Source organism: Zeugodacus cucurbitae, chromosome 6, assembly GCF_028554725.1.
Source record: "Zeugodacus cucurbitae isolate PBARC_wt_2022May chromosome 6, idZeuCucr1.2, whole genome shotgun sequence".
Classification (NCBI taxonomy): domain Eukaryota; kingdom Metazoa; phylum Arthropoda; class Insecta; order Diptera; family Tephritidae; genus Zeugodacus; species Zeugodacus cucurbitae.
The window spans coordinates 22,947,385-22,957,500 of record NC_071671.1 but is presented as its reverse complement, the minus strand read 5'-3'; positions in this window follow the sequence as shown (position 1 = coordinate 22,957,500).

Below are 10,116 nucleotides of genomic sequence, written 5' to 3'. Positions count from 1 at the left end.
GAATAAAATGCATTTTTAATAAACACTTCAAGTGAGTGCCGAGTGTGCACCGCGCGATGCAAGCACACAAAGGGAAAGCTCTTAAGTATATGTAGGGGTGTGCGTTCACATGTGTGCATTAAAAGTCAACCCTTAATAACAGTAAAGGAGTCATGCAGTAACATCAGCAACACAACAACAACACGTACAATAATGGCAGTGACAATGAATCGGAAGCGACATTTGCAGTTACATTACGTTTGTTGTTGTACCTTACTTTTGCATTGCATCATAAAGTTGTTGCTATTGTTGTTGTTATTATCACTTTTGTTGGCAGCAAGTCGCGCATAATAAAGACTCGTGTGCTTTGCGAACGAACGAAAAATGCAATGAGTACTTAGTGCAGAAGTGATGGTGAGATATGTCGCATTTCCCGTTATTTGGACCATAATGGTGGTGCATTCTTTTTTGTTGTTGTTGTTCTCGTTGTTGCTGGTGTTCACGTGTTAGTACTTTAAAAAATTTGCATATGCATATATTCATAATGCATGCATTTATAGACAATGAAGTGGGTTCACTCATGCGGGGTTCTTGTATTGCTCTAGTGGGTCTTGAAACTTCTCAATATACATAAGTATGATATGAAGAAATATTGATTGATTTTTCATCAAAAGTATTTAAATTAAAGAGTTTACCTCATCTGTTACATTCTTTTCAATTTTAGATTGGAAGAAAGGTAAATTTTAAAAAGTTTTATAGCCAGGGGCTTCCGTGTGGTTTTTTGCTTCGGAATATATAAGCAGCATATTTCAAGGACCTTTTATATATCGAAGAAGACAAAGCTAGACTCGGAAAAACCATTCTTACAATATTTCAGGGAACTCTGGATTTGGGGAGACCTTTAATATCTGAGATATCTGATCTGAGATTTGGAAAGGCCTTTTATAAAAGGAATAGACCAATATGGACTCGTTTGCCTGACAGTCTGATCCTGAAGAATGAGAAGATAATTGTTGAGTTTCTACCATAACAACAACCAAGTTCACCTCGTCAATTAGCAGTTTGAGCCGTTAATTAAAGTTCTTAAACCGAATAAAACTTGTTCGAACATCACCATTTTCTATTAGTTAGGAAACGGGAGAACGTTATGAAGATTGACGGTCTAAGAACGTATTCAGTATCATATTTTTAATATTGGAGAGAGTAGCTTATTAATGAGCAGATAACTCTATGCTGGAGATCTGAGTTCGGAATTAGTTTCCTTCCTTAGCAAGACAATCTTCCAGATTTAACGATCCGCTTCTATTCTCTTTAAGCTCATCCATTACTGCTCTAGACATATTTTCTTTGGTCTGCTCTTACTTCGCTTCTCAAATGGCTTTTTCTTGAAAGCTTTTCTCGGTTCTCTTTGATCTTCCAACCTGATTGCACAATATATTGTATCTCAGTATTTTCCTTTTCAAAGTTTTCTGCTTTGCTGGTATTATGAAGAAGAACTTAGAACATAATATAGTTGAAATATGCCTTAGAGCGGAGTCTGCTTTTGTGGAATCGAATCTTTTAACAAAAGTCGTCTTTCGGTAAATAGTTTCAGACTTTATGTGAAAATATGATACTCTTCGAAGTTCATTAACCTACAACCTCGGCTTTGTAGCCATAAGTAATATTAGATTTGAATGAATGTAGATGTATAACACAGAATCAGACACAAAAATAATATAAAACAGACGCAATAATATCTTTCAGGTTTTTTTAATTACAATATCCTGTCGCCTCTCTTGGATGTACTCGTATTAGAAATTTTTAAGTATGCTTTGTTCAAGCTTAGGCAGCTTACAAGCGAAATGTTTTCCCCGAAAATCCCGGAGTACTTTAACTAATGCTCAACGCCTGTTTACCGTCTTCAAAGCTCGAGGCTCGTGTAATTGCATACTTTTAGGTAAATTAACATATGAGAGAGTGTGTCATGTGAAGTGCTTTTGGGCGGCGTAGAATGCCACTGATGTGAAGTGATGTGTTAATGTCATGCTTTGAATACACAAAAACAGAAAAAACAGCATAAAAAGCGAGTTTTAAAAACGAAAGACAGCTTTATGAATAAAAAATTAAAAATTCAGCGCAAAAAAAATATGCAGTACTCCACTTCGCTGAAGCGTTTTAGCTGCCGCGCTGCAATGCACGTAGAAGAGCAATAATTTTCCCAACAAAAGCGCTGTCACTTTCGCATAACTCACACTCAAACTGATGGTTTTAATTTCACTTTCGAGCTGGCAGTAAAATACAAAGGAACGGCGGGAGAACAACCCTCGTGATGATAGCAGCCTCATACACCATACTAACATACATTAGTGGCAGCGCACATATGAATACATTATATTATAACGGCTTGTTTCTGAGTACTTGCATATATTACTTACTTATTGTACAACAAAGCAGAAGATAAAAACACTCGCACAAAATTAATATGTTGCCATTATGAACTCGTTATTGGTAGCGCAAACGCTCAACGAAAGAGGGCGCGCAGAGTGCAGAGTGAAAAGAGAGCGCGTGAGTGCTGTAACTCATCTACACTTGTAATTTCCTTTGGCGTCCATGCATTTACTCATTTATGAAGTAATTCATAAAACAGGCCACTAGCATACGAGTGTATACACCCCTGGCACAAAGCACAAATGACTTTATTACGCTGCGCCCCTAAATGTATGCTACGTAACTCCCTTTTGTACATTAATTTTAGTCGAGATGGAGTGCGTGTGTAGTGGCGTATTTTACTCATATTAATCTAAATTGTTTTACAAGCCAGCGCAGAGTAATATGTTTTCTTTAGGCAGAAGACGGGGTTAAACTCTGCGGACCGAAAGTCATAAAATCACTAGTCATATTAGTTGTGGTGCAAACTATAATAACAACAAAAACCAGTTATAAATTGCAATGCGTTGGCGTGGAAATAAAACTCTACCGAAATTGGCACAAAGTAATAAAAGTCCACTTACGACTTTTGCTCACTGCGGCTAAACACAAGTATATTCGTTTAGAACACTATTAGATGACAGTGATAAAGTATAGATAGTAGGCTCTGTGGGATATCTGCGTAGCAAAAATATTTTATATCTTTATTTTGTTTGGTAGTCAAAACTGTAAGTGAAATAATATTGGGTTGAGACAAAAATAATTTTGCGCGTGATTGGGAATTTTCCTGCTCTCTATCTGTCGCGTGTAAGAATTACACTAACTACTCGAACAATTTTTTAACTATTATGTTATAATATTAGTGTGGTTAACTTTGTGTTTTTTTTTTTTTTGTTTCGGTGGAGTATAGACAAAAGTTGGTTGATGAAGTTAGCACTGAAATTAATGGGTAATTTTATGCTCTTCGATGTTCGCTTGAGGCTGTCGCAAAGATCTTCAAGAAATTAGTTTAATTCTAGAGTATCTTCGTAAGCGAAATTTTTTAACTTCTAGTTGCTGATATATCTTAAACAGATGATGATAAAAATATCCAATATTTAAAGACCTTTATATTGATCTAGTGGGTCTATAAGTTCACTTTAAGGGTTCGGTAGGTTTCAGAAGTTGAAAAAAGTGCATATTTTTACAACTTTAAATATATATATCTATACTAATATTATAAAACTGAAGAGTTTGTTTGTTTGTTTGTTTGAACGCGCTAATCTCCGAAACTACTGGTTCGAATTCAATAATTCTTTTTGTGTTGGATAGTCCATTTATCGAGAAAGGCTATAGGCTATAAAGTATCACGCTGCGACGTTCAAACGTATTAGTTTCCACTGAAACTTGCATTTGCGATGTCAATCAACAGGTCACACAGACAGTTGCTGGAAATGTGTGGCATAAATCAGGAAATGCCATGTTTTTCATACGGTCAGCTATATGTGGAGTGTTCACGGGTTGAAAAACCATCTTCTATGTACATTTACGCTCCGGAACAGAAAACAAAAAATATTGTTTATCAAGCTGAGTTGCATTGAAAAAAAAAAAATGTAGAAAAATCGAAAATAAATGCTTTTCAATACAATCTAAATTCAACTTTCTTCCCTTTTCAAAACAAATAATTTCACAAAGGGCAACGTCTGTGGGATCAGCTAGTACAATCATATAATTCATTCATTTATAAAATTCATGAAACTTAGCTGTTGAGTAACATAATATATTCTTGATAGTGAGAAGAATGCATTTATTGTGAATAAAAATCGAGATGAGTTAGGTATCCGCTAAAAATTATGGAATTGGTCCGGTCTAGATGGCGCAATATCTTGTTCGTGAATGATGCCAGACGGAATGTTCCCTCTCCGAAAGATAAAGAATTGGATTTACGGTTTATAAAAAATACCATTAAACATGGTAGCGGCAACATAATGGTCTGGGGCTGCTTTACATGGTATGGTGCAAGATCAATAAATCGTATTACTGACAACATGAATAGGTTCGAATATAAATAAGCTTTTATCACGATGCTGCCATATAATATGGGAAGTATGTAACTAATATGGAAATTACAGTAGAAGTTGGTAAACTATTGGTTCAAGTACAATGGTGTGAGTTCTCTTATTTGGAACTAAAGCAACGGATTGTGAAGCAATCATTCCGAAAAAAGTTTGTTAAAAAAATCTGGCATTCCAATTGATACGTTCCACAAACTTATCTCTAGAACGAATGTCAAAAGTAATTGAAAACAAGTAAGGAAGGGCTAAGTTCGGGTGTAACCGAACATTTAATATTCTCGCAATTTATTTATTGAATTTTAAAACACGCTATTTGACTCACAGAATCGGAATAAATTCCAATAAAAAACAAAAACCATTATATATAGTATATGGGGACAGTGGTAACTCCTTGGACCGATTTCAACTATTTTTGTGTCAAGCTACTATATTATAACCCAAATTTTACGTTCTCTTAATATTGCTAAGATATTTCACATATTAACCATTATATACAGTATTCAATCCAACGGGAAGTTTGAAAATCCATAAATGAGGTATATGGGGCTAGAGGGAATATTGGCTTGAAATACATCTCTTTTGAATTACTTAAGAATATCTCAGAAATTTACCGATATTTTCAATGAAAAATTAGCCGCAAACTTCGAGGTCCACATGTTCGATATCTGGGTCCTTGAAAAGTTATTGTCCGATTTCGGTGATTTTAAGATGAGTCACATTAGAAACGCAGTATTTGTGCAAAGTTTTGTTCCAATATCTTAACTGGTGCTTAATGTATAGATTGGTAGGTGAACGAATCAGATTGTTTTTAAAATTGTGGCATATGAAAAGTAGGCGTGTTTGTGAACCGATTGCGCAAATTTTCAAACTGTAGTATAAAGATGCTAATAAAATGTTACGAACCGAAATTTTCTAGTTCCTGAGAAATGGTCTTTGACCTATAAGTGGGGGGTGCCACGTACATTTCTAACTGTGTAAATAAATTTGATTGCAGCCCTTGTATGCCATCTCTACAATGCAATTTAAGGTTACTGGTGTTTTTCTTCACTGAATTAAAGCATGTTTATTAGTTTTCAACATAACCCTTGTATGTGTTATAATCCGATTTCCTCAATTTTTATACTGTTTAAGGAAGTACCTAAATGAAACCTCGAGAGAGTTTGGTTGATATAGCATTAGTAGTTTACGAGATACGTTAAATGTAATAAAACCAAATTGGAGCAGGGCCACGCCAATTTATTCCAAAAAATTACATCCAAATATGTCCCTTCCTATATAAACCCAAACGGTTAACCACCTCCCGCCCAACCGACGCGAGGGGCGCAATCCACAAACGAGCGGAATTTGCCGAGCCATGAAAGGCAAGAGTTTTTAAGCGTCGAGATCTCAAACTGCTCAGCTACAGAAAGACAAATTTCAACAGCTAAGATTTAAAATTTACAACAAAACAAAAGGTTAAATGTTACTTATTAAGCGAAGACAAAATAGTTTTTTTAATGCTGCTAAAGATCGAATGATGGAATGAGAATTAAAATCATAACATATTTGGCGGAATGGTTCGTTTAACTCAAAATTTGTTCTCGGAGATTTTAAAAGTAATGGTCTAAACTGCCGAGATGAACGAAATGGGACATTAAACTTGATATCAGACAAAAGGAAAGAGCTACAAACAGAACCATTCAGAAGTTTTACTAGAAATATTATGCCTAGCATTTCCCTACGACTAGTAAGTGTAGGTAGATTGATAAGTTTTAAACGACTAGTATATATATATATATATATATTTGGCGTAGAAATCGCTTAAGCGATTATAGGCGAATCCACCAGAGCGCGCCACTCGTTCCTCCTTTTTGCTTTTTGGCGCCAACTGCGAACACCAAGTGAAGCCAGGCCACTTTGCACTTGGTCTTTCCACCGGAGTGGAGATCATCCTCTTCCGCGGCTTCCTCCAGCGGGTACTGCATAGAACACTTTCAGAGCTGGAGTGTTTTCATCCATTCGTACAACATGACCTAGCCAGCGTAGCCGCTGTCTTTTTGTTCGCTGAACTAAGTCAATGTCGTCGTATAATCCGTACAGCTCATCGTCTGCGGTATTCGCCGTTGCCAATGTTCAGAGGACCATAAATCTTACGCAAAACCTTTCTCTCAAAACCCCCAAGAGTCGTCTCATCGGATGTTGTCATCGTCCACGCTTCGGCGCCATACATGAGGACGGGAATAATGAGCGACTTGTAGAGTTTGATTTTTGTTCGTCGAGAGAGGACTTTACTTTGCAATTGCCTACTCAGTCCAAAGTAACACCTGTTGGAAAGAGTGATTCTGCGTTGGATTTCAAGGCTGACATTGTTGGTGTTGTTGATGCTGATTCTCAGGTATACGAAATTATCTACGACTTCAAAGTTATGACTGTCAACAGTGCCGCGGGAGCCAATACGCGAATGCGCTGTCTGTTTGTTTGATGACAGGAGATATTTCGTCTTGTCCTCATTCACCACCAGACCCATACGCTTCGCTTCTTTATCTAGTCTGGAAAAAGCAGAACAAACGGCGCGGTTGTTGCTTCCGATGATATCAATATCGTCGGCATACGCCAGCAGCTGTACACTCTTGTAGAAGATTGTACCTTCTCTATTTAGCTCTGCAGCTCGTATTATTTTTTCCAGCAATAGATTGAAGAAGTCGCACGATAGTGAGTCACCCTGTCTGAAGCCTCGTTTGGTATCGAACGGCTTGGAGAGGTCCTTCCCGATCCCGACGGAGCTTTTGGTGTTGCTCAACGTCAGTTCACATAGTCGTATTAGTTTTGCAGGGATACCAAATTCAGACATCGCGGCATAAAGGCAGCTCCTTTTCGTGCTATTGATGGCAGCTTTAAAATCGATGAAAAGATGGTGAGTATCGATTCTTCTCTCTCGGGTCTTTCCAAGATTTGGCGCATGGTGAATATCTGGTCCATTGTCGTTTTTCCAGGTCTAAAGCCACACTGATAAGGTCGAATCAGTTCGTTGACGGTGGGCTTTAGCCTTTCACACAATACGCTCGACAAAAGCTTATATGTGATATTGAGGAGACTTATACCACGGTAATTGGCGCAGATTGTGGGATCTCCCTTTTTATGGATTGGGCAGAGCACACTGAGATTCCAATCGTCGGTCATGCTTTCTTCCGACCATATTCTACAAAGAAGCTGATGCATGCACCTTATCAGTTCTTCGCCGCCGTGTTTGAATAGCTCGGCCGGTAGTCCATCGGCCCCCGCCGCTTTGTTGTTCTTCAAGCGGATAATTGCTATTCAAATTTCTTCAAGGTCCGGTAATGGAATATCTATTCCATCGTCATCGATTGGGGAATCGGGTTCGCCATCTACTGGTGTTGTACTTTCACTGCCATTCAGCAGGTCGGAGAAGTGTTCCCTCCATAATCCCAGTATGCTCTGGACATCCGTTACCAGATTACCTCCTCGATCCCTACATGATAATGCTCCGGTCTTGAAACCTTCCTTTTCAAGCTTTTCATACTCACGCATTTCGGCCTCTTTTTTTTACGTCTGCGTCTCGCTTCTCTCTTCAGTTATCGATATCTGTCCCACTCCGAACGTGTTGTGGTCTTTCGCAACGTTGTGTTCTCCACTGCGGAACGACAACTCTCATCGTACCAACTGGTTTTTTGGCGTTGCCGGAGACCAATTGTTTCGGCTGCAGCGGTATGCAATGAGTTTGATAGCTCCCTTATATCGAGTTGCTGATGAGTGCTCTCAGAGATCAGGAGTGCAAGTCGAGTAGAAAATCGCTCGGCTGTCGGTTGTGATTGTAGCTTTTCGACGTCCTTGTGTTTGTTGACGGGCGTTCTTTGCTGCACAGAGGAGAGTGCGTATCTTTGTTGCTACTAGATAACGGTCCGAGTCAATATTTGGTCCTCGGAGCGTACGCACGTCTAAAACACTGGAGACATGTCTTCCGTCTATCACAACGTGATCGATTTGATTACACGTTTTTCGATCAGGGGACAGCCATGTTGCTTGATGAATTTTCTTGTGCTGGAATCTGGTACTACAGTCGATCAGCCTCAGGCCGATTTTGACATCGTGACGGGGGTAGCGCTCATAGGTACGTTCTAGGCGCTCATAGAAAGCATCCTTGGTCACATTGTCCTTCTCTTCCGTTGGGGCGTGGGCGCAAATCAGCGATATGTTGAAGAACCTCACTTTGATGCGGATTGTGGCAAGACGTTCATCCACCGGTGTGAATGCCAGGACTCGGCGACGGAGTCTCTCTTCCACCACAAATCCAACACCAAATGTGCGCTCCTTTATATGACCGCTGTAGTAGATGTCACAAGGGCCCACCTTCGTCCGTCCTTGTCCCGTCCATCGCACTTCTTGGATGGCGGTGATGTCAGCCTTTAGTTGTATGAGGACATCAACCAGCTTGGCAGAGGCACCTTCCCAATTAAGGGTCCGGACATTCCAGGTGCATGCCCTCAAATCTTGATCCTTAGTACGTTTGCAGGGGCCGTAATCAAAAGGTGGGTTTCTCTTCCGAGGCTCTGATTGTTTTTTCATTGGGGAGGTTTTTTCATGTGGTGGGTCCCAAACCCTACGCACAACCGCAGAAGAGGGCTGCGCCTTCTCACTTTAGCTCGCCTTCAAACGGATGTCTGTTGGCTACCCAGAGGATACTTGGTCTAAAACCGGAAGTCGTGAGCTGCTTGAGTCATATGTAAAACAATCGTTCCTGGCCACTCCCAAGTGAATGGCAATCAGAAACTTTCCTCACTTGCGTGAACTTCTACATATGACCCCATCCCCTTATTTATTACATAGGAAGAAGGATCAACTGATCTACGGGAAAAGCATATCGTTTTACATTTTTTAAGATTCAGTGGCATGTCATTTTTGTGACACCAAGTAACTAAATTATTTAAGTCCGATTGTAACTCAGTTCTATCATTATAAGAAGTATATGATTTAAAAAGTTTTACATCATCCGCATATAATAAAATGTTTGAAAACTTAACTACGGAAGGTAGTAGAAGGAGTTTGAACAATAATTAGACTTAAAGAATTCAGCAAACATATTAGAAATGGTATAATTGTCACATGACATGGTTGAATTATATTTCATCGCCGACGGAAAATTGGAAAACCTGCGTTTGGAGTTAACGAAACCATAAAAAGACCTAGTACGATCTTTTATACCAAATTTGACCTTTATAATTTTATTTATAGATTAGTTATGACACTTTATGTGTTTTCGGTTTGTTCACGTCGTGTACAAGGTTTCATCAAGATATCTCAATGTTTACTCAAGTTACAGCTTGCACAGACGAAAGGACAGACAGACATCCGGGTTTGAACTATTGTACTCTCTTAACAACTTTGTTGCTAATCAACTTTATTGCGAGAGTATAATGATGGCGGATATATTAGGTACTGAACTGAGAAAAAATCAAATAGGGCACAAAAAACTGAAACTACTACATTTAATTTCCAGACCCGGTTAGGCCATCTTATTTCATAAAATTTTCCCCATATGAACTGTAAAGGGTGTTCGTTTCAACATTTCGAACGAACTCCCTTAAACTCGCTGTAATATTTAATAATTTTCAGCGAAGGCTACAAATACAAGATTGTAATAGATAAAAAAGTTGAAAGAAAACACCAAAAGTATTTC